Here is a 22,799-nt window from a genome sequence, read left to right on the forward strand (position 1 = left end):
TTTGCGACTATTAAGCCAGATTGCTTCATAATCCTTTAAGTGTTTTTTAGCCAACTTTTATTTACATATCCGGGCCAGCAAGCACGTGATTCGCCCAAGGATGTCACGGAGGGAAGGCAGATGCTACAGCTGGGGAAAAAAAAAAAAATCTGATGCTGTATCACTGAGGACACACGAACAGCTGAGCTGTCTGTAAGGACAACTGTCTCTTGGGCCAACACTACACAAACCTCTCAGCCTCTGGACACCCTCACAGACAAGAAGAAGGAGCGGCTGAGGTAGGGACACGGATGCAGGTAGTTCTGCTTCTCTCTCTCTCTTTCACTCTGTCCGCTCCGGGGGGCAAAGCTTTGGGAGAGCCAGATGCCCGTGGCAACTCTGTGCGTGAATAGTGGCAGACGGCTGGCTGTCCATTCTCTCTTCCAAACAATCCACTTAAAATGTGCTGCCTTCCTACAACTTAGACACCATCCAGAAAGCAAGCTGCACTGGCATCCACAGGAGGGAACTCTGAAGCATGTCCCTAAAGGCACTCTTTGCATCTATAGTTACTGAGTGGTTTTATGGGCTAGAATAAGGCTAGACCTATCAAGGAGCTCTTCGTGTCTTTCACCTTGTGACAAGGATAAATAGAGCCTGTTATGATTATTCTCCATTCTTAAAAATATATCTGAAGACCCCCCAGAAGGTTAAAATGGATCCTGACTTCTCAGAGATTTAAAAAAAAAAAAAAAAGGAAAAGGAACCTACACCCTGAGACCTAGATTCCTGGAGTAAGGATCTCTTCACCAATGAGAAAGCTTTAAACATTAAAATAAATATTTGCCAGGAGATATCAGTGAGGTTCTGACTATATATAGTCTGATTCTCAGGCAAAACATACTGCAACACAGTGACCTATTTGTAAGTCTTAGCCCTCCACGCTGCCTAGTTATGCAAGTTTAAGCAAGTCACTTATCTCTGAGTATGGATTCTATTATCTTTTTAAAAAGATTTTATTTATTTATTTATTTGAGAAAGAGAGAGAGAAGGCGCAAGTGGGGGGAGGGAGACAAGCAAACTCTGCATGAGTGTGGAGCCCAATCTGGGGCTTGATCTCAGCACCCTGAGATCATGACCTAAGCTGAAATCAAGAGTCGGACACTTAACCGACTGAGCCACCCAGGCATGCCTGTATTTTTTTTATCTTAATATGAAAGGACGGTATTAAGGATTTCTAATTTCCCATCTAGCAGTAAAATGAAATATTTGTTTAATGAAAGAATCTATTAATATTGTCAATGGCGGTTTTTTTAGTTTAATCCTTAAACACAAAGGGCAATAATGTATGCCGCATAGCACAAAAATATCTCATTGCCACAACCTCGGAGAGAAATATTTTTAGGAAGCTTTTCTTACTCTTCTTGGAAGAAAATACCACATCATCAGGCTCTATGAGTGAGGAGATGCCAGTCATACAGGACAGGGGATGAGGGTTTATTTATTCGCTTTGAACTGAAATGTTTTGAAAGTGTTAGGCTTTTCCTCATGGAAAATGCTTCTGCCTCTAACATTATCTCCAGTGATCTAGAGTTAGTGTCAAAGGTTTGTGAATGGATTTCAGAATGTGTAAGTGGCACCTCCCATCGCTAGCTGTCTACATTTTTTTCTAACCACTTGCATACTTTTGGTCAACCACTGTAAAATAAACAGCCCTTCCCAAATGTTTTTGTTTTCTTTGACAGCATAGCAATAATTCACTTGGAAGGCTGTAGAATAGAATAGCACTTTAACGCTGTTGTAAGGCTAGCTTTCTATCATTTCTATTCGTCGAGCAGCTTTTAACTTAGAAGATGCCAGACTGAAAAGAACATAAAACACTTTGGAAGATGCGTTCTGCTTAGTTCTTCTTTTCCTATCCCTTCAAAATAGATATGCATACGTGTATCAGCACACTTGTGCATGTGCATTAACATATGTGTTTATGCATACTCTATGTGTATATTAAAAACAATACTCACCTAAAGTGTTTGCTGTTTTTGTGCCTGTACTTTTGTTTTGAACTTGAGAAGTATAGCATCTAAATTAAGGTACAGTTTAGTGTTCGGGCAAAAGATGGTGTACATTGATGTTTATTCCTGCCTAGAAAGTTTTAGAAACCAGGTCCTAATACACTCTCTGCTAACTTAGTTAAAATACTCTTTCTTGATCCCTTTTCTCCACTCACGCACCTACTAAAGAAGTTTAGAAAAAATATATAAAAGTTGGTCGAAAGAGCTTTATTTTCTTCCCTCTTGGGGGGTGGGGATTATTGTCTCAGCTGCATATAACAGAATAAAGCCTCTATCTATGTGTCTAATGTGGGAGGGCCAGAAGTTGATTTGGGGAACAGGACAGACTCTGTGCCCCACGGCTAGGATAGCTTTCTAGAGGACAACATCTGAAGTAAGACACTGGGAGTTTGGACAGTGCTCCATTTTCATCTCAACCATCCTCCTCTCTGGGAAACCCGTCTCTAGTGCGCACTATGTGGCTCTTCCCCTGCGGTCTACGGCAAGCATGAATGCGTCCTGTCACCACAGAGTTTAAGTTCCGAGGCCAGGAGTCGATCCGCTGAGCCACCTCACCTGCATTCCTTGTAAGTGCTTGGAGCCCGAAAAGCCTGGCTTAGCTTTGGGCTTCTCCAGCAGAGAGCAGTGAAACACTGTCAATAAACTTAATTCTGGAAACCAGAGTAGTTTCCAAGCTAAGAAAATGGCCAAGGCTGACCTGGCAGACTCATCAGAGTTGCAAACAAACTGGGGAAACTGGCCTTGGCGATTTGAAAAGCTGGCTATGTGCTGGAAGCTTCATGTTGAGATTGACGGTACTGTGTATATTTAGACATTTAAATGTTAGTCACAATAATGCTGTGGAGCAAGACAGATGACAGCAAAGAAAAAGCATATGCTTTCCAACACTAGTTTCTCATTTTGACCACACTATTATTGTATTCTTATACATGGATGAGGCCACCTTCGCTTGCATTCAGCATTATCACAGTGTCAACTCTCGAATCCCAATCTCAGGCCACCTACCTTGGCAGTTCTGCAAGCATCCCTTGTTGGCAGCTGAGGAACTGCTGGGTAGATCAAGCTCAAGAAGCAGTTTCTGCCTATGCATTCTATAGGAGACGCGGTTGCCGAGAGCCATTTTGAGCAACTTGGAAACAGCATTCTATGGCTCCAGGTCAAGAGGAGGTTCATGGTGGGGATGTGTGAATGGCGCTTCCGGGTAAACTGATTTATGAGATTACACATGAACTTGTTAACAATGGGACACAAAAATGCAAAAACTCCCTGACACCCAGCCCTTGGCTGGGGAGTGAATGGGTTCTTCTCCTCCCAAGTCAACAAAAGCTGATGACAGAGAATACTAGGGAAGGGGCTATGTTGGTGCTAAGCTGCTCTCAGAGAGCACACATATTTTCACAAAGAAAGTATGAGCATTTACAATCCCATGACGTGATGTGTATGATCTGATCTGTTACTTTTCTTGCATCGAAAGGGAGTTTAATCCATTATTTTTTTTTTAAGCAGAAATATCAGAGATTATTCTGAAGAGATCTAAAGCGAACCCAACAAAAACAAGCAGAGTGTTCATTTGCCTAGTTGAAGTAGGAGGTAATGCCGTCTGTATCTCTCACACAAACTTTTCACTAGTGGCTCCATGAGCTCCCATTCAGAAACTGTTTTTACCGTCTTCAAGTGCGGGGCTCGGATGCCAGGCTCTCTGTGCAGGCTGCCAAAATGCTAAGCGAGGCAGGGGGCACTACACATCAAAGGGGAGAGGGCAGCGTGGCACCATGCCCGAAAAGCACGCTGTACAAAGGACGAACTTGGAAGAGACCGGCTCACATCAAAAGCCACCGCGAGCTTTACACTGCCCCGGTGACCAGGCTCATTTTACCTTCCACTGGAACCTCCTTGCAGCCACTCTATCTCCCACTTCTCGTAGGAAAACTCCCTCCTTCTTTACTCCTCTCCAAGCCCCTCTCCCCAGTACCATCTCAGCAAAAAGGAACACCTCGCAACCAGAAAACTACTTCCAAGGGGCAAACGAAGCTGCCCACCGCACACCTCTCGGCGAGGCTTCCAGGCCCCAGAAGAATGTGCCCGACACAGAAGCTGCGTTGCTTGGGAAAGTGCAGCCCCGCTGGTCCACGTCAACATTCCACCCCCTCGGCCTTTCCCAAGGTCTCAGTGAGAAAACCTTTTCTCCCCCCTTTCTTTCTTTCTTTTTCTTTCTTTTTTTTTTTTTTTGGTTCTTATCAGTTCAAACAAGAACAATGAATTCCTCAAGCCCACAAGAATGTGACAAGGTGTCAACAAAGCCAACCAGGAAGGTGATATATGGCCCATAGGCTGCAGCTCCCATAAATCACTTCACAAACCAGAGTTGCAAAGAATGAGCCCTGCAACCTAGAGCCCGGAGTGCCAGCTCCTTGCACCCTCAAGGGTGCACCCCGCCACCCTCCCACACACACAGCCACCGTCCTCCGGCACCCTTGCCCGAGCCCACCAGCTCAAGGGTTAAGTTCCTTTCTGTAGCAGATACTCCTTACACGTGGTGGAGCACTATATAATTTAATGCACTTTAGGGAATGGTGCTGACATGGCTTTGTCGAAGGCTGTCTGGAAACATCCACCTAAAGCCCTAATTTCAAAGGTTTATAAAGGGCCAAAGTATCTATTCTTTGATCAAAATTTGATCTAGAAGGTTTAGGCTTCAGTGGTGAAATGATGTTATGGTTTTCAAAAATCAGATGCCAGAAATGGCTTTGCCCGCTTCACACATGATACGAAGAGAAACAGAACTACCAATCTAGAACTCCTTTCTGGGTTCCTAGTATGTGGCTTTCTTCAAAGAAACATTGGATGTATAGTCGCGTACGTATGAAAATTAGGAGGTGACTGAGGGTATTCGACTTTGCCTTAGGCAAAGTGATTTACAGACAAGTACAGGATTACCAAATAAGATACTCTCTGTCACTGTTTTAATGTATCTGATTTATACCTTACACCATGATTTGGGAGAAAGCATTCAGTGTAAGCTGCTAATGCAGAGCTCCTGAAAACATTTAAATACAGGTGATTGACTAATTTTGCAGCAACTTAGAATCTACTCTGTGACAAACATAATACAGAACTACTTTGTTTGAAAAAGGGTCTTAAATACATATTTAACTAACAGACCAGAACAGCTAAGCAAATCATCTGTAAATAGGTATTCGTGTGACAGACTGATCTGCAGCCGCTACAGTCTTATGTACTAAGTTTTAGAGAAAAAGGACTTGCAAAGAAATGGCTTTGTTGAAAGCTAGAGGCAACAACAAAGGAGAATAACCTTACCAGTGCCCATGCTAATGGAGACCAGGGTCAGCATTTCTTCCCTTTAACCACTTTTTTTTTTTAAATCAAAGATTCTAAAAATAGCTGGAGCAGCAGAGACGAACTTATTCTCTACTGACTAACCTTGCTCTCTAATGATAGTAATATTAATTCAAAGAATGAGCGAATTATTAAAAAGAAAGTAACATCCACCAAACTGGTAGTTCAAACTCATAAGAAGTTGACTTAATTGTAAGCCTTGGTCCTAAAGAACAACTAAATATATGAAAATCTGCATAAGGGATTCTTTGCAGTACAGTATGATCTTTGAAATAATATACTAAGGTCATTATAAATGACAAGTTCTTCTAGGGCATGTAAAAAGGTCAACTTCGAATAATATCATTTACTCATTCAAGAACTCAGCTATTCAATTAAATGAAGTGCATCTGGAATTACTGCCAATTAGACAACCAAGGAAAATATGTACTGAGCCACTGTCCGTGTAAGACAACCAAGGAAAGTATGTACTGAGCCATTGTCAGTATATCTTCTAAGATGAGAAGGGATGAATAAAAATTCAATTTGGGACAACTTTGGAAGAATTACCTGTTCCGTTAACTTTCTCTAAACAAAAACATTTCTTTTTATTTTTACACATGTGTGATTTTGAAAAACAACAAAATAAAACTCACTATGGCCACCATATCAAGCTATATAGTAATTCTATGATAGTGTTACTAGGGGAATACAGACTTTCTGGTTGAATAAAGAAAAGAAGAAAAGATAGAATAAGCATATGCAGATCTGTGAGAGTCCAATTTTCTTGCATTGGAATAACTTGTAGAAAGTGCATTACTTGCTTCAAAGTGTGATTTTCCTGAGATGCAACTCCAAATTGGAAAAGGCAAAGAAGAGGATATTGGGGATGACCATTTAAAATCTTATAATATTTTAAAGCATACTTGTGAAAATATTAACCTTCATGTATAGAGAGAGAATCAGATAAATTAGAGCCATGAACATGTATTCTTTTGTTAAAAAGAAAAACAGCTTGCTAAACCTTTGGGAATTTCCATGGGTAAATCTGGGCAGCTTGCTGCAAGTTATGAATTGGCCCAAAGAACAAGTGTACACAGGCCCCCTGTACTCCACTCCGACAAAGCCTGCAAGGCACCTGGAATCACCCAATGTCTCCTTCTGGAAAAAATTCTAAAATAACAGCTAGAGGGAACCTCATCTTCAGATGGTTTCCTTCCTATTGGAAACATAGGCTTTGTTGTATGAGAGCAATTTGTCCCCATTGAAAAGACAATGTTTAAAGTTCCCTGAGTAAGTTAAGTATCTGCCTTCGGCTCAGGTCATGATCTCAGGGTCCCGGGATTGAGTCCAGTGTCTGTCGGGCTCCCTGCTCAACGTGGAGTCTGCTTCTCCCTCTGTCCCTCTACCCCTCTCCCTCTGCCCCTGCCCCTGCTCCTGCTCGTGCTCTCTCTCGCTCACTCCCTCTCTCAAAGAAATAAATAAAATCTTAAAAAAAAAAAATTCCCTGAGTATTTGCCCATGTCATTAAAGACTTTTATCTACATTTTTACCCAATGTATCTCCGCAAAACTGACAAAGCTTTCAACTAAGTAGCAGGCTTTACATAGCTTTAAATTGTGTTCATTTTTACATATTTCTTATATATTTACGTGCATTTATTATTTAAATTACATATTTGTTAATTTTGATTTTCAGTTTGCAAAATAAAAGTAAGCTTTATCTTCATAAGTAATAAATGAGATCTATGAAAATATCAAGAGTAAATTCTTACTTTTATTCACAACTAGTTTGTGTCAGTAAACACAGACCAAGACCAAATGCCTACAAAGAATGCATACAAGGAAGGAAGAACAATTTAAAAATTCTGCAAATTGGGCTCTGTTCCATTGTCACTTCATTCATATAGCAAATACTTATGTGTGTGCAGAGAGCTATAGTAGGGTATAGAGAGATACAAAATGGAATCTTGCTTGCCATTTGCCATTAACTGATCTATCTCAAATTGCCCTATCATGTTACATTCATTGCCTTCTTTATATGTGTCAGATTTTGAGTTCCAGAAGGCAGGACATATATGTTAAAACCCATGGGTGTACTCTTCAGTCCTCTGTCTTTATTATTGGACTTATATTTTATTTATTTATCCTCATCAAATTATCATAACTCAGACTAATGTGATAATGGTTATATATATGTATATATGTAAATGCATATATATACATACGGATGTATATATATGCTTCATATTACGCATATATATATTCTTTATATGACTAATAAGACACTAACTTTCTACCAAGCTATCTTAGTATTATGGGAAATTAAACTTGATCTCTAATACATGTGACTCCCTAATGTGACATTGGAAGTCTCTCCTCTTCCATTCTGTTCTATTAAAATCAATACTATTCCTCACTTTGTGACTGACTATATATAGCTACATATACTTAGCCTTGATTCAATATAAATAAAACAGCGAGAGAAGGAAATAAACCTCTGCTGATGGTTGCCCTGTTGGGTTTTCACAGCACCATTCATTTCTAACATTCCTGGTAACAGAATCTAGAGGGATCGTGGTGTAGGTAGACACACAGCTTGGACACATCCATTCCTTGGCTACATTTTGTAAGATAGACACAGTGCTGTGCACTGAAAATACAAAGAGGAAGGAGATGTAGTCTGCTGTGTGTAAGACATGCAAGCAAACAAGCACAGTGCACTGTGAATGTGCTCTCTTCAAGGTGCTTTCAAACTCCCATGATGGCAAAGAAGAGAGGGTAATTAATTTCAGGAGGGGAATGCTATATTTAAGCTGGGTTTGGCAGATGTGTTGATATTTGTCCAGATAGAGATAAAGATAAAGAATAGGACAATCAGGGGCACCTGGGGGCTCAGTCAGTTAAGCGTCTGCCTTCAGCTCAGGTCATGATCCAAGGTCCTGGGATTGAGCCCTGCATCGGGCTCCCTGCTCATCGGGGAGCCTTCTTCTCCCTCTGCCTGCCACTCCCCCTGCTTGTGCTCTCTCTCAAATGAATAAATAAAATATTAAAGAAAAAAAAAAAGAATACGAAAATCAGAGGGGTGCCTGGGTGGCTCAGTCAGTTAAGCAACCGACTCTTGATTTTGGTTCAGGTCATGATCTCAAGGTCATGAGATCGAGCCCCATGTTGGGCTCTGTGCTAGGCATGGAGTCTGCTTGAGAGTCTCTCTCTCTCTCCCTCTCCCTCTGCCCCTCCCCCTGCTCATGCTCAATAAATAAATAAATAAATAAATAAATAAATAAATAAATAACATCTTAAAAAAAAAAAGAATAGGACAATCAGAGCAGAGGTGGGAAATAACCAGTGCAGGTTTCAGGGAAAAAAAAAAACGGGCTTTCTGTACTAATGAAGTGCAAACTACACTTTGGCGGATGGTAGGAGGCAAAACGAGAAACCAGAGCTCATGCTAAAATCACCATAAGAAATTTGGACTTTGTCCCTTCAGTGAATGGTAGCCACTGAAGACTTTTGGCAGGAGAGTGATGAGCTCTCTGTCTTGAAAATAGCACTGGCAGTAATATAGGGGATGGGCTGGAGGTGGAGGAGATGAGAGACAGCGGGGAAACTAGCAGGAGACTAGTGTGCAGAGTTCAAGTGAGGGATGATGAGGGCCCACTCAGAGAAAACAGCAGTGGGAACGGAGGAAAAGAAAACTCAAAACATATGGAGCAATAAATGACAGGACTTGGTGAGTGTTGCAAATGGAGAAAGAAGGGATGTTCAAGATGACCGGGTGAACGAGAGCACTCTCGAGTAAGCTGAGAGGACAGTCAGTGAGAGATAGGTCACCGCTGAGACACAAAATGGGCACGTGGAATGAAAAATAAAGAGGGCCTCAGTTCTACCTGGAGACGAGCAACATGTGAAGGGCCGGTAGAAAGAGAAGAGCCTACCAGATATGAGGAGCTTTCAGAGAAGAGAAGCAACATCAGGACAAAGCTTCATTCTGGGATCCAAAGAGGGAGAGTTTGAAATAGAGAAGCATGGCCAATGTGTCGAACAGTTCAGAACAGCCATGGGGATGAAGACTGAGAAGTGTCCCTTGAATTTAGCAGTTAAGAGGTGATCAGTGACCTTATTGAGAATATGGTCCATTGGGATGAAGGGGGTGGAAGCCAGATCACATTCTGCCCAGGTGGGAATAAAAGACGTGATGAGGTGAGAGTCGTTTTCACTTCGCATCCTGTTGCCTCCCTGCCATTTCAGAATAGCTTCAGTCTACAAAAGACAGGTCCTCTTGCTATGCCCAAAGACCTTTAAACCCAAGAAAGCTATATAATGCTGCAAAGCACAAACAAAGCTGCAGGCACAAAAGGCGATTGTAAGTGAGGGTGATGTGAACACATCAGATAGGGAAGCTAAATGTATTGTTCACAGTCAAGGTTATTCCACTATCCCTGAGCCTTTCTGAGGAAAACTACCTGGATGAGACATGGGCAGAGAACCAAACTGGAAGAGAATTTTAAATGAGATCCTACGACACTCATTTGGCATCCAAGAGGAGCTGACAGCCTGCGTGTAAACTTTTTAAAAAGGGAGTGTGCCCAGAAAAAGAATGCAGCTCTCTAACCTAAAGGGAACACCATACTTTCGGGATCCCTATAGGAAAGGGATATGGTCATGGAGAAAAGATTCTACCTCACTATTCTTTAGCTTTCAGAATCTAGATATAGAACATTCAAGATTCTCAAGAGAAGGAAAAAAATAACATCTGGAGGCAAAGCTAAAGCTTTCTTGCTTTCTTGAACTTAAATTCATTTTCCACTTGCACACTAAAGGAAAAAACTCATATAAATGGACTGAGGGCCAGAAAGACACACTCAAGCGGTGGTCAGCAAACTTTTTGTGTAAAGAGCCAGGCAGTAAATATTTTAGGCTTTGCAGGTCAGGTGGTCTCTTTGGCAACTACTCGTCTTGGCCACTGTAGTGCGGAAGTAGCTATGGACAATACGTGGATCAGTAAGCGTGGCTCTGTCCCAGAAAAATTTTATTTCTGGATGCTAAAATCTTCATCTTACATAATTTTCACATGTCACAAAATATTACTATTCTTTTTATTTTTTTTCCAACCATTTACAAATGTGTAAGCTGTTCTTAGATTGGAGGGTCATACAAAAGAAGGCGGTGGGCTGGATTTGGCCTGTGGTCCAATTGGCTGACTCCTACACTAGAAGAACCTCATCCAGTTCAACCTCCTCCAGGAGCCCAGATTTAGTTGAATTAGAATTTCTGGGCATGGAATGCACTGATCTGGATGGAATTGATATATTTGGCAATTGAGAGAGAACTGGTTCGGGATGCCTGGGTGGCTCAGTCGGTTAAGCGTCTGTCTGCCTTCAGCTCAGGTCATGATCCAGGGTCCCGGGATCGAGCCCCACATCGGGCTCCCTGCTCAGCGGGGAGTCTGCTTCTCCCTCTGCCTGCAGCTCCCCCTGCTTGTGCTCTCTCTCTCTTTCTGACAAATAAGTAAATAAAATCTTAAAAGAGAGAGAGAGAGAACTGGTTCTTTGGAAGTGTCACAGCCCTTCTCGCTGTCACCCTGAGCTAGTCACTCACCCCGATGCTGAAAGAGGAAGTTACAGCTGACCTAGGGGTTACCCATCCAATTCTTCATTCATTCAACAAGCATTCACTGAGTGACAGTGGCTTCTCCAGTGCTATGAGAGACAGTGAAGAAAGCAAAAATGGGGTCCATCTCTTCCAGAAGTCTACATCTATTTGAGACAAGAGACTCACGCACTGAAATAACGGTACAACAATTTCAATGCAAGTTCATCAAATTAAAGTGAAAGTTCTCAGGCTGCTAATATTTAGACCAGATTGCTAGAAGGAGGTGAATCTTTTCACTTTCAAGTTCATCAAAGCATGTGTTGATTACCAGCGCCTGGCATTAGGAAAGTATAAAAATCATCTCATAAATTGCTGATCTCCTGTATTATAAATGCCTATTTTAAAACTAATGTTTTATTATATTATTATAACAAATGATTCTAATTAATTGGTCATGATAGACAGAGGCTTCTAAGACTACATTTTTTTCTAAATCAAATCACATCTGATCGGTCATTCTCTTACTCAGAAATCTTGAGTAGCTTCTCATTTCCTAGGATGCCCAATCTCCTCAGGCATGCCAGACATGGCCCGCATGACCGGTTATCACTAACTATTTAGACTCACTGTCTATAGCTACCCCTGACCCATGCCATGGCCTTAATTTGCATTATCCAACCCAAACTAGCTGCTCTCACTTGAAAGCACCCTCTACCTTCCTGCCTCCATTAATGTGTTCCTACTTTTCACACAGCTGGAAGGGTCTCTCCAGGAACTTTTCTTCCAGCTCTTCTATTAAAATCCTATTCATTCTCTAGGGCTCTGCTGAAATGCCATTCACCTTTTTCATAAAGCCTTCCTTCCTTTACCTCATTGGAACAAAGGCCTCGTAGATCTTTCTTTATGATTTACATTTTGGCAAAAATATTTATACCTTATAAGGCTCTCTTAAGGATTAAATAATAAAGCAAGATAAAGTTTATAATGCACCTAGCATAACTCCTGACACATAATTGGAGTTCAAAATAAATCGAAGTTTCACATGTATACATATCTACCCTTAGATTATAAGTTCTTAAAGCTAAGAACCATATTTTATTGACTTACACACAAACCCATTATGCTAAGTGCTCAATATTTATTAAATATAATTGGAATATGGAACACTACACTTTTACAAAGCATAACCAATGCTTTTAATCCTAAAGCAAAGTGTGAGAAGGACTGAAAAACTGTATGGCTTCTATAATGTTTCTAATTGGGTTGACCAGGTGGTGCAGAAAAATCATGGCTTTTGGAGTAGGGTCCAGACTCAGTTTTATTACTGTGTATCTGTGCAAATTACTTAAATTTTCTTAGACTTGGTTTCTTCACATATAAAACTATGTCAATCAAATGTGCTTTGAAGATTTATTTTGAGGTCTCTAGAACAATGTCTGGTATTTGATAGGTGTTTAGTAAGTATTGATTATGAATATTATTTTATTTATTTATTTATTTATTTATTTATTTTTTAAGATTTTATTTATTTTTTTGAGAGAGAGAGAGAGAGCACATGAGAGTGGGGAGAGTCAGAGGGAGAAGCAGACTCCCCGCTGAGCAAGGAGCCCGATGCGGGACTCGATCCTGGGACTCCAGGATCATGACCTGAGCCGAAGGCAGTCACTTAACCAACTGAGCCACCCAGGCGCCCTGATTATGAATATTAAGCAGGGCTGTGATTAGATGCCTCCTTAATATTATCTACAATATGAAAAAAAATGCTCAAAATTAGCATGTACCAGAATGAAATGTGACTTGTATTTCTTGACCATTCTTCCTTAAATATGTAAATAAAGCAGTAATCTCTAGCCCTGTGGAAGAGGTGCAATGGAAGGTAGTTTACTAGCAGTTTGCTATGATCCCTGACAAGTTATCCTATTGGTAGCACCCTCTTTGACTTCTCCCCGATGAACTTGGAAGATAACAAGAGGGCAGTGTGGACCATGATGTCAGATCAGACATAAGGATCCATCAACCTATCAGGTGGAACTTTAGAAGCCATGATCATTTTACCATCTGCTGGGGAGAGTCCCTGAAATACAACCACTGTTTCATTTCCTAGTCATTGCTGCCATCTTTCTGAGTTGCTCTTGGTCCACCATATATATCCCTTTTGGGGTATTGCTTTGATTTATGTATGTACATGATGATGGCGGTAGTGGAAGCCTATTTCAAATGATGTATATCCAAACTAAATTGGCCTAGGGAACCCTGAACAAGAATGAATCAAAGTCTATCTGGTATTGAATTGAGTGAGTAGGATCCTTAGAAAACAGTTCCTAGACTCACTCTAGCTAACCATTGCATCAACCGAATGTTTTGCAAAGGTTTGTGCATCTTTGACCAAGAAGTGTAGCAACTTAGTGATGCCAGTCTCTTAAAATATATAATACAGGAAATCAGTGATAATCTATTGGACTCACTTGTACATGATGTGTTGGTGGTTTGGGGCAGCATTAGTATTTTCAGCATGACAGTGTCTATAATTGGGGATTTGGCATAAACTCTTAATTTACTTTTCAATTTCAGAATGCCAGGATTCCATTATTCTATCAAGAGTAACCAATAAAAACCACTAATCACCTAGTTGATAACTTGTTAAAATTGGTGCTAGCATTTCCACAGGTTTTAATGAGGATTTAGATAAAGGAATTAGGGAAGAACAAGCAAGGCTGAGACTAGCTGGGTTTTTCGGTCATATCACCATTCCACGAACCATCATTTAAGATGTACTGAATTGGACAAGAACCATGAGAGAAAACAGTAAAAAAACTTTTGCTTCAATTTCTCTCCATATACAAGGTAAATGGTGCCTTGGGCCCAAGTGAGGTGACTCATTGCCTCAGTTCTCTCTTTCCTGTTTCATGTTCAAATGCAGCCAAGACTGGAAAGTAATCTGACTCCTCCCTATTCGTAGTGGACTGCTTCCAGGATGACATTTACTTTTCATTCTCCATGTGCTCTGTAAAACCACCTACAGCTCAGAGAAGCTCTTTGACATGTTCTGAACTCTAAGAACAAATGAAAATGGCATTTTGAAAAAAAAATAAAGCCAGAACAAAGACATCAGAAACACGATACTACAAGATCAGGCACTTATCTGCACTGTAAGTGAAAAAAGCTTCAGATGCAAAGAACTTAGCAATTTAACTACTAGTTTTCTCCTGAGACTTCACTGTCACAAGAGATCCTCACATTTCCAGTGGCATTCAACAGACTCTCCCCTTCCACTGAAGCCAGCTGCAGGAGCTTGCTGGATATTTGTTCCTTCTCAGATGCGGAGATTGTTTTGTGAGCAATGTTGGAGGGAGAAGGATCTCCAAAGGGAGAGGACATCAGAAGACAAAGGGACAGGTGGACAGGTGCCTGTGACATCTGTGTCCCTTCTGCGCTGTGGCTGGTGGCAGAGCGGAAGGCCAACCTTTCATTGGTTTAACAACATGGCGCCCAAGGCCCGTCGTTCAGGCTCTTGGTAAATACTGCTGCGGAGTAACAGGGGTTTCAGGGAATACGTCAGAAAGAGAAGTTACATCCTTGCCCTCCAGCTGCTTTCCATCTCGTTCAGGCACAAGCTTTATGTATATTAATTCAAATCTTTCCCTCACTTCTTTCAAGACTCCACCCAAAACTCTTCTCCCACAGGCAGCCTTACAGTACTGACTAATGGCTCCCACCTCAAGTCTGTGTGCCTCCCCCCAGACTCCTAACCTCCACTTTTACACAGTTGGAACTTGGCAAAATGCTCTTTCATTGATTCCTGTGTGCTCAGTCCAACCGACTTGCCAGAATCGTGAGGAGAGGGTTTTGGTTTTCTCTTTCCTTTGTGTCCTTTCACAGTAATTAGTTCTGTAGCTTAAACATAATAAACACTCACAGAGGGAGGACTGGTCAGCCAATTCGGATGCCTCCTGCTCAGATACCACTCCAAATGTGTGGATTCCTGGCTCTCCCTGTAACAGATCAAGTTCATGGAGGTTCCCCTTCTTGAGAAGGTCTCCAGATTTTCATGCTGCCTTTGTGCCCCAAAACAAAGATGTTCTCAACAGAGCAAAAGTTAGAAGAAAATTCAGACTTCTGCTCATCATAAAAACAGAACGAGGGGCTGCTTTCACCGTCTGTGACATTAACTACGTTCAGGAGCCCCAGTTAACAATGGCAGGTCCTCAACTCATAGCATCAACTTTTTTAGTTATTGCATGAGACAGTAATTTAATCCACAACTAAGGAGTCTCAAGTGCCTACTTCTGCCTCTTTTTTCAGAAACTCTCTACTTTCTCCTCTACTGTATTTTTCTGCAGTGTTTAGAAGCCAGAAAACCAGAACTGATTTCTCCTCCTCCATCCCTACCCTCCCCCCATTTCTACAGAGAAAGCAGCAATAGAAAGAGCAATTTGACTCAGATGGGTAAAGAAGGCACAATGCCAAGCAGTGTTGATACATGCTGGCTTTACATCTCAGCTAAGTGATTTTTTTTTAAGTTAGCACTGCTAAAAAGAAGAATGACTATTTTCATTAATGACTGCTTCAATGGTTTTCTTAAATCTGTGCTAAAGAACAAAAGGTGGGTAATATTCATTTCACCTTGAAGCTTACATATAGTCACACAGGTATCACCAGAATAGATATAATAAATCCTCTCGCTTTTTACTTGACTCTTCTGATACTTGCAACACATCCTTGGGTGTTCTGCCTTGTCAGGTTTTTCATAACCCAGGGGATAAAAATAAAGTTGAATGCTCTCTTAGCCTCTCCTAACTCCCTCCTCCCATCAGCTGTTAATGCTGGCCAACAGATCTACCAGCTGCAAGGCTGGATCCATCTTGTCATTCCGGACTCGAAATTCAGACAGCAACTCCTTCATGATACCTACCCAGACGGTCCAATCTAACACAGCCTCCCCTGCTCCGATATTCTCTATTATGTTAACTTGGTTCACTTTTATTCATAACTCTTATCACTTTTGGAAATTGTCATCTTTATTTTTGAGGAACTAGACGATTGTTCATAATACCTCTCTAGAATGTAGGATCTGTGAGAGCAGAGGCTTTGAACTGCTCACCAGCGAATCTCAGTAACTAGCATGGTGCCTACCCAGCATTAGTACAAGCACAAGAAACATCAGCGAGTGAAGATACAGGTCTCCTTACGGGCAAGTCTCAGTTTCCGTTCTTCCGCCTACATTTGTATACTGTTTTCCTCTCCAATAGAGAGGTCTATCCTCCGTGGACACAGAGGAATTACATATTTGGTGGGATCCCTAGAGTTTACAGGTTTTGATTCTCCATTTCAGCCAGTAGCTAATATTAGTGACAAATAGATGAGGACACAGAGGCTTAGAATGAATGTCTTCCTATCTTGGCAAAAGAGAAATGGAAAAACGCCCCTCTAGTGCATGCCATATTCGATTCCATTCAAATTTGAAAACTCCAGAGAGTCTGAAGACTAACTTAGGTTTAAATTTAATATAATAATTATTTTAAAACAACAGCTGTAATATTTTTAGGGCATATGGGATTTAAATATTATAGAATGCTCTCAAATCTACCCATAAACATGCAATATAAAAAGTTCACCCTTGTGAAATCAAACAAAAATAATGTGCAAAAGAGCTGATGTGAATAAAAACAGATCATGATATTTCTAGTCGCAATCAAATAAACCACGGAATATAGGCCACTGACAATTTTTATGCTGGTGTTCAAGTGACCATTGCATGTGCAAACTAAAGGAAAATCTGTTTAATATAAATACTATAGAATCATTTGTAATGTGTCCTAGGAAGAAAGAAGATATATTAATATTATAATATTAATGTTACTGTCGTTAATTTAGACCATTTTGCTAGTATGCTAAATATTTCCCTGTATTAAAAAACACCATGGGGCACCTGGGTGGCTCAGATGCTTAAGCGTCTGCCTTCGGCTCAGGTCATGATCCCAGGGTCCTGGGATCGAGTCCCACATCGGGCTCCCGGCTCAGCGGGGAGCCTGCTTCTCCCTCTGACCCTCCTCCCTCTCATGCTCTCTCTCATTCTCTCTCTCTCAAATAAATAAATAAAATCTTTAAAAAAAAAAACAAAACACCATGACCATTAATAGCAAATCAAGCAATCTCTGCTACCTATAAAACAGCCAACAATGGAGCCAGCAACATAACAGAAGATTTCAAAGAGGTGCAAGAAAATGCTATTATTTGCCTAATAATCATAATTCTGTTTCTGAATATGTAATTTTGTCTCTACAACACTACTCAATTAAATTAACAGGTGAGTCCAAAAATTAACATCTTGGCTGCTATGTGGCGTTCTTCAAATCTCTTAAAATCCCTTGCTTGAGTTTGCTTTTCTGAAAAGCACTTACCCACCTCTCCGGGGTGTTATATGAATTAGGATTCCTGGAGCCCACAGAGTCTAAGCATGGCCAGCAGGTTGGAAGCTAATAAGCACAATGGAAATGAGCCCTACTTAGTTACTATGGATACCACAGATATAAAGGATTCCTATTTGTGGTACTCATCAGCAACTACTGACACAAAATCCCACATGCTGCTTGGACCTAAATATGGTCATAAATGTTTACTGCACACACATAATATTCGTATAACTGTGCTAAGGCAGCAGGGCCACAATGCAGGAAACAATATGTTTCTTTTCTTCAATGTATTTGCCTATCCCCCATTTTCCATCTGGAGAAGTTGAAGTTTTGTTTTGCAATTAGCTTTACAGAATAGAGTACTTTTTTGTCGGTGGATTATTAACACTGCTTGGCCAAAAGCGGGTGCAAGCACATATCCTGTGCGGAGTCACTGGCTTACCCAGAAACACTGAACCCTTCTAAAGGTTTGAAAACCTCACATTGCTTGATGTGGAGATTGCAACTACTGTAGCCTGAAAACTGGAGTCCTCCAGCAGGTCAGAGAGACGGAGCTGGGCACAGAGCCTGGCTGTTCCTGACTCTTACCGTCCTATTCATGTGAAAACCTTCCAGACCTTTTCTTGTGAATGAATCCCAAATTACAACTCAATTTCTCTTCGTCTGATCCATGCAAAGGATATCGTCTTGGGTTTTTTGTTTGTTTTTGTCTTTTTTTGGCTTTGAAATCTAATAATCCTTGAAGGCAAGGCTGTCTGTTAAAACACACTGGGGTCATTTCACTCTTGTTTACAGATGTGCACTTCACACCTCAGAAAGGAAGGTGCGGTCGATTGCTGGGACCGGGACTTGCACTTGTGCCCGATTCCGCTAAACAGTTTCGGGAAATCCACAGAAATGCTCTGTTCTGTAAAGTTCACTGCGCAACAAAACCTTAACTTTCCAGATTGAAAAGGAGATGTCAGAGACATGAGCTCATGATCTGGCCCCCAAAGGATTCTCCTTGGTTTCATCCCCTTGCTTTCTCTGAGTTGCCGAAAGCATCGCCAGGATTTAGGGTTCACTGCTGTCCACAGGGCGCCTCCATGGCAACCTTAGCCCAATGAGCTAACAGGGGAGCAACAAGCATGCCGTGAGGAGCACGGGACCACATGCCACCACTGTTAGCTGACAACCTATTTATCTCCTTTGCGTGCAGGGGCCCCCAGATTGCCTTCCTTCTCCACTTTCTGCATCACTTTTCTTTTTCCACATTCTCTCGAGATCATTATCCACAGCCACGGCTTCAATTACTGCCACCAGTGGCCCCATATCTGTATCTGCAGCTCGGCTCCCTCTCCCAAGCTTCCCACCTACACAGCAAAGGATGTGAGTGCTTCATCTCCACTTGGAACTCTAAACCCATTCTTCTCCTTCCTGGGTTTTTCTCTTAGGTGGGGACATGCTTGTAATCCTTGACACTTCCCACTTTTTCAATGCCTGGAGTGCAAGACACTTCTAGCACCTGGCTTCCACTTTGTACAACCAAGCGGATTAATTGTTCTAAAACAGTATTTTAAGTATACTTGCAGGGATATTGAGTTTTTCCTCAATTCCTGTGTCATATAAAAATGTAAAAGTACTTAAAATATTTAAGCCTGTTGGTAGTCGCAGTGGGACGCAGGGAGAGAAGTAGGTAGAGAATGAGCCATTTTTCTGTTGTTTGAGGTTGGTGTGTGTGTGTGTGTGTGTGTGTGTGTGTGTGTGTGTTGGTAAGTTTGTTGCAAGATTCTGAGAAAAAATAAACATATCCGATGTTTTCTTCTTTTGTTTTCAGCCTTTAACTGTTAAAGTCACACTGTGGAGTTAACTACATGTTCATGCATTAATCGATTTTTGCAATAAATGTATGTTGCTATATTAAATTTTAAAGTATAGTCTATTCAGAAAATAGTTGTAATATTCCTTTAGTGAATTTCTGCTAAGAGTTTATCATTTTGTTTACCACAGACATATACGGTATGTAAATTAAACATATAAACTATGTAGATTTTTACCAATTTAAGAAAAATTGACAGAACCTGAAAAGAGATGAAACCACCAATGCAATATTTAGAAAAAGAAAACTCTTTTTTGAACTCAGTCTTCCATAGTGACCCACATATATTAAAAAATGATTAAAAAATAAAAAATACATTCACATACAAGTTTTGCCACAAGGAACTCTGTTTTGTCCATCCCAATCAGTAAGTGCTGCTTCTCTAAATGATCTTTTAAAAAAAAAAAAAAAATCAATCACAGACACATTGTTTTTGGTTTTTTATTTAGAGGAAAATTCCCCAAAACAAACACAACTCTTCCCAACTGTGGAAAGAACATGCCACCATGTTGCCAATACCAGCTTGGCAGCTTCATCTTAGACTGTGTCCCTAAAGTCATCCTTTTTTTTTTTTTAAATTTTTAAAATTTTTTATTTTTAAGTAATCTGTACACCCAATGTGGGGCTCGAACTTATAACCCCAAGATCAAAAGTTGCATGCTCTACTGACTGAGCCAGCCAGGCGCCCCTGTCCCTGAAGTAATCCTAGCAAGACTTTCTACATTTGCTATCTTTGAAGGTATTTTTCCAGCAACTACTTCTAAGTGTACTTTCTATTTTGTAATCTCATCGAACGCAGTAGTAGTGTTAATGTCACTTATATTTATGTCTCTAAGTATTGGATCCAAGAGATTAGCAGTCGCAGTAACTCTTCAGGGTACAGTAATTAATGACATAATACTGTGAAAATGCTTTTTTTTTTTTTTAAAGCTTGCTATTACACAGTTTTAAGAAATCATCTTGTGGGAATGACCTAAGTAGCCTAACCACATACTTTGTTTCTTCATCCAACAAATGTATATTAAGCAACTACTGTATACCACTGTCCTCAGTTTTGAAGAAAATGCAAAGCAGGTAGGTATCTCATCTCAGGGAGCTTACAAAACTGGTAAACAAAGATAAAAAAATGTTCAAAAATGATCAGGACAAGAGAAAATGGATAATGCTGTAAGCAAGGCATTAAGAATATGAATGAGCCAGCCTGCATCTGACTAAGGGAGTCAGGAGCTACTTCCTGAAAACAGCTGGGGTCAAAACCGGGCTTTGAAGGTTAAAGAAGATCTTATGCAGTTTAAAGTGGGAAAAAGAGGGCGCCTGGGTGGCTCAGTTGGTTGGGCGATTGCCTTCGGCTCGGGTCATGATCCTGGAGTCCCGGGATCGAGTCCCGCGTCGGGCTCCCTGCTCGGCAGGGAGTCTGCTTCTCCCTCTGACCCTCCCCCCTCTCGTGTGCTCTCTCTTTCTCTCTCTCAAATAAATTAAAAAAAAAAAAAAGAAATTCTAGGGACTTCGAAGGTGAGAAAATGTTCTGTTGATGGAATAGGTAGTTTACTTGCTTGGCTACATGTATATGAGGAAAATGATAAGCAGAGAGCTAAATAGTCCTATCTGTGTGACCTGAAAAATTTATAATTTATTCAGTCCCTGGCAGTTTATAAACAGAGGAATGACCTGAGAGAGAAATGACCTGAAAGAATAATCTGGAAGTGGCCAAGAACACAAATGTAACAAGATTAGGGGAAGTACAGGTGTGTGTGAGAGCACACTTAAGCCCGACTGTGGGTAAGGTAATCACAGAATTTGCGCTCCCCCAATAAAGCACTCTGGGGAGTGCAAAAGGGTGCCGATGCTAACCACACTGGGACACAGGCACAAACTGGGACTGTCTTGAAAAAAACACGACATATGATGATCTTAATTATGGGGCACTAAGAAGGCATTTTAAGAGATAATAGCTTTATACTACATGAAGCACCTTATTTAAAAATGGTTTGAAGGTGAACCCCTTTAGAAATGAAACCAGATTTTTTTTTTTTTTGGTAACACCTCCCAACTCAAAGCCATAAACTCGGGAAAATCCACCTATGACTTACGCAGGGCTATTGCCGAACCGTGAATTGTCTGCTCACCGTCACACAGAAAACCCGGGCTCTTTCTATTCTGTAAGCTCTTTGAGGACAAGGAATATGTTTTCTTTATCTCTGAACTTAGTCCGGGTCCAAGCACAGTGGCTTCTAAAAGCTATTTGATTTTTGTCATATTGAATTAGGCAAGAGACCAAAGGCAGAATATGGCAAAATTTGAGTTGAAGGGCATTAAGGTCCCCTCTAGTGGCCAGTGGCAATTAGAATGGAATCGATACAAGGTACTACAAAGGTAAAAAGGACAGATATGGAGGGAAGGCAGAGACATAACGGATCCAAAGGTGACTGTGCTATCCAACACAGTAGCCTTTAGCCGCATTTAGCTATTTAAATTCAAATTCATTAGGGTAAAATAAAGCCAAATATTCAGTTCCTCAAACGCACTAGCCACACTTCAAGTATTCAAGTAGCCACATGCGGCTAGTGGCTACCATACTGGACGGCACAAACACAGAACATCTCCATCATCGCAGAAAGTTCTATTGGCCAGTTGCTCTAGAACTGGGAGAATCCCAGCACCTTCAACAACAGGGAAAGAAAGCAGAGGCGGAGGTCTAAGAGGCAAAGCAACATCTAAGCTTTTCATGGATGTCAAAAGCCAAGGAGAGGGAAAGGAGAAGTAGGCTGGGGACACTTGAAGACCTTAGACAAAGCAGGCTCCAGAGAGTTTGAGTGCAAATGAGTTCACCAATGTGAACACCTGCTTGAGGCTGTTAAGTGAATTTGATGAAGAAGGAGAGAAATGGGACAAGAACTTGGGGGCCAAAAAAGGTAAGACTTCTTAGCTTGATTCCTATTTCTTTTAGTACCCATCTGTGGTCTATAATTTTTCAAATCCTCCACCAACCATGGCCCCTACCTGAACCTTGATAAACATGGAGTCACTAACTGGTATTATAGATAAAAAGGGTCCACAGGCATCATGCCTCAGTGATACAGCCCACATTCTTCCACAAGGTCAAGGATGGCAATACTGTAGGATTGTCAAGATTTCCCTTTTATGACTTTTAAGACTGTTTCTAGATTAGCTTTGTTAATAATTTAGATAAGAACAATGGAACAGGCCAGGTGATTAAGATCAGAAGGAGAAATGCAAAAGGGCTATCTTTTTAAAAGAATCAGAAAGGAGCATGAGGGGCAACACTTTGACACTTTGGCTTCAAGTCTGGGAGTGTGTTTTGTGTCAAAGGGTTCCCCACTATTGCAATATTTAATATACATAAATCCCCTGAAATGTTGAATAACGTAGCTTTGTATTGCCCTTTCATGGATTCAATGTGTAAAGGTGTAAATGTAAGGCTTCCTGTTATATAAGTGATAGAGAAAAATCAAAGAGGCGCAGCAAAATTCTTACAGGGTTAAAAAAAAACATTCTTGCAGCATTTTATTCTAACAAAAACTGGAAA

The sequence above is a fragment of the Mirounga leonina genome, unplaced genomic scaffold (assembly GCF_011800145.1).
Source record: "Mirounga leonina isolate KUSES-001 unplaced genomic scaffold, KU_Mleo_1.0 Mir_126, whole genome shotgun sequence".
NCBI classification, from domain to species: Eukaryota; Metazoa; Chordata; class Mammalia; order Carnivora; family Phocidae; genus Mirounga; species Mirounga leonina.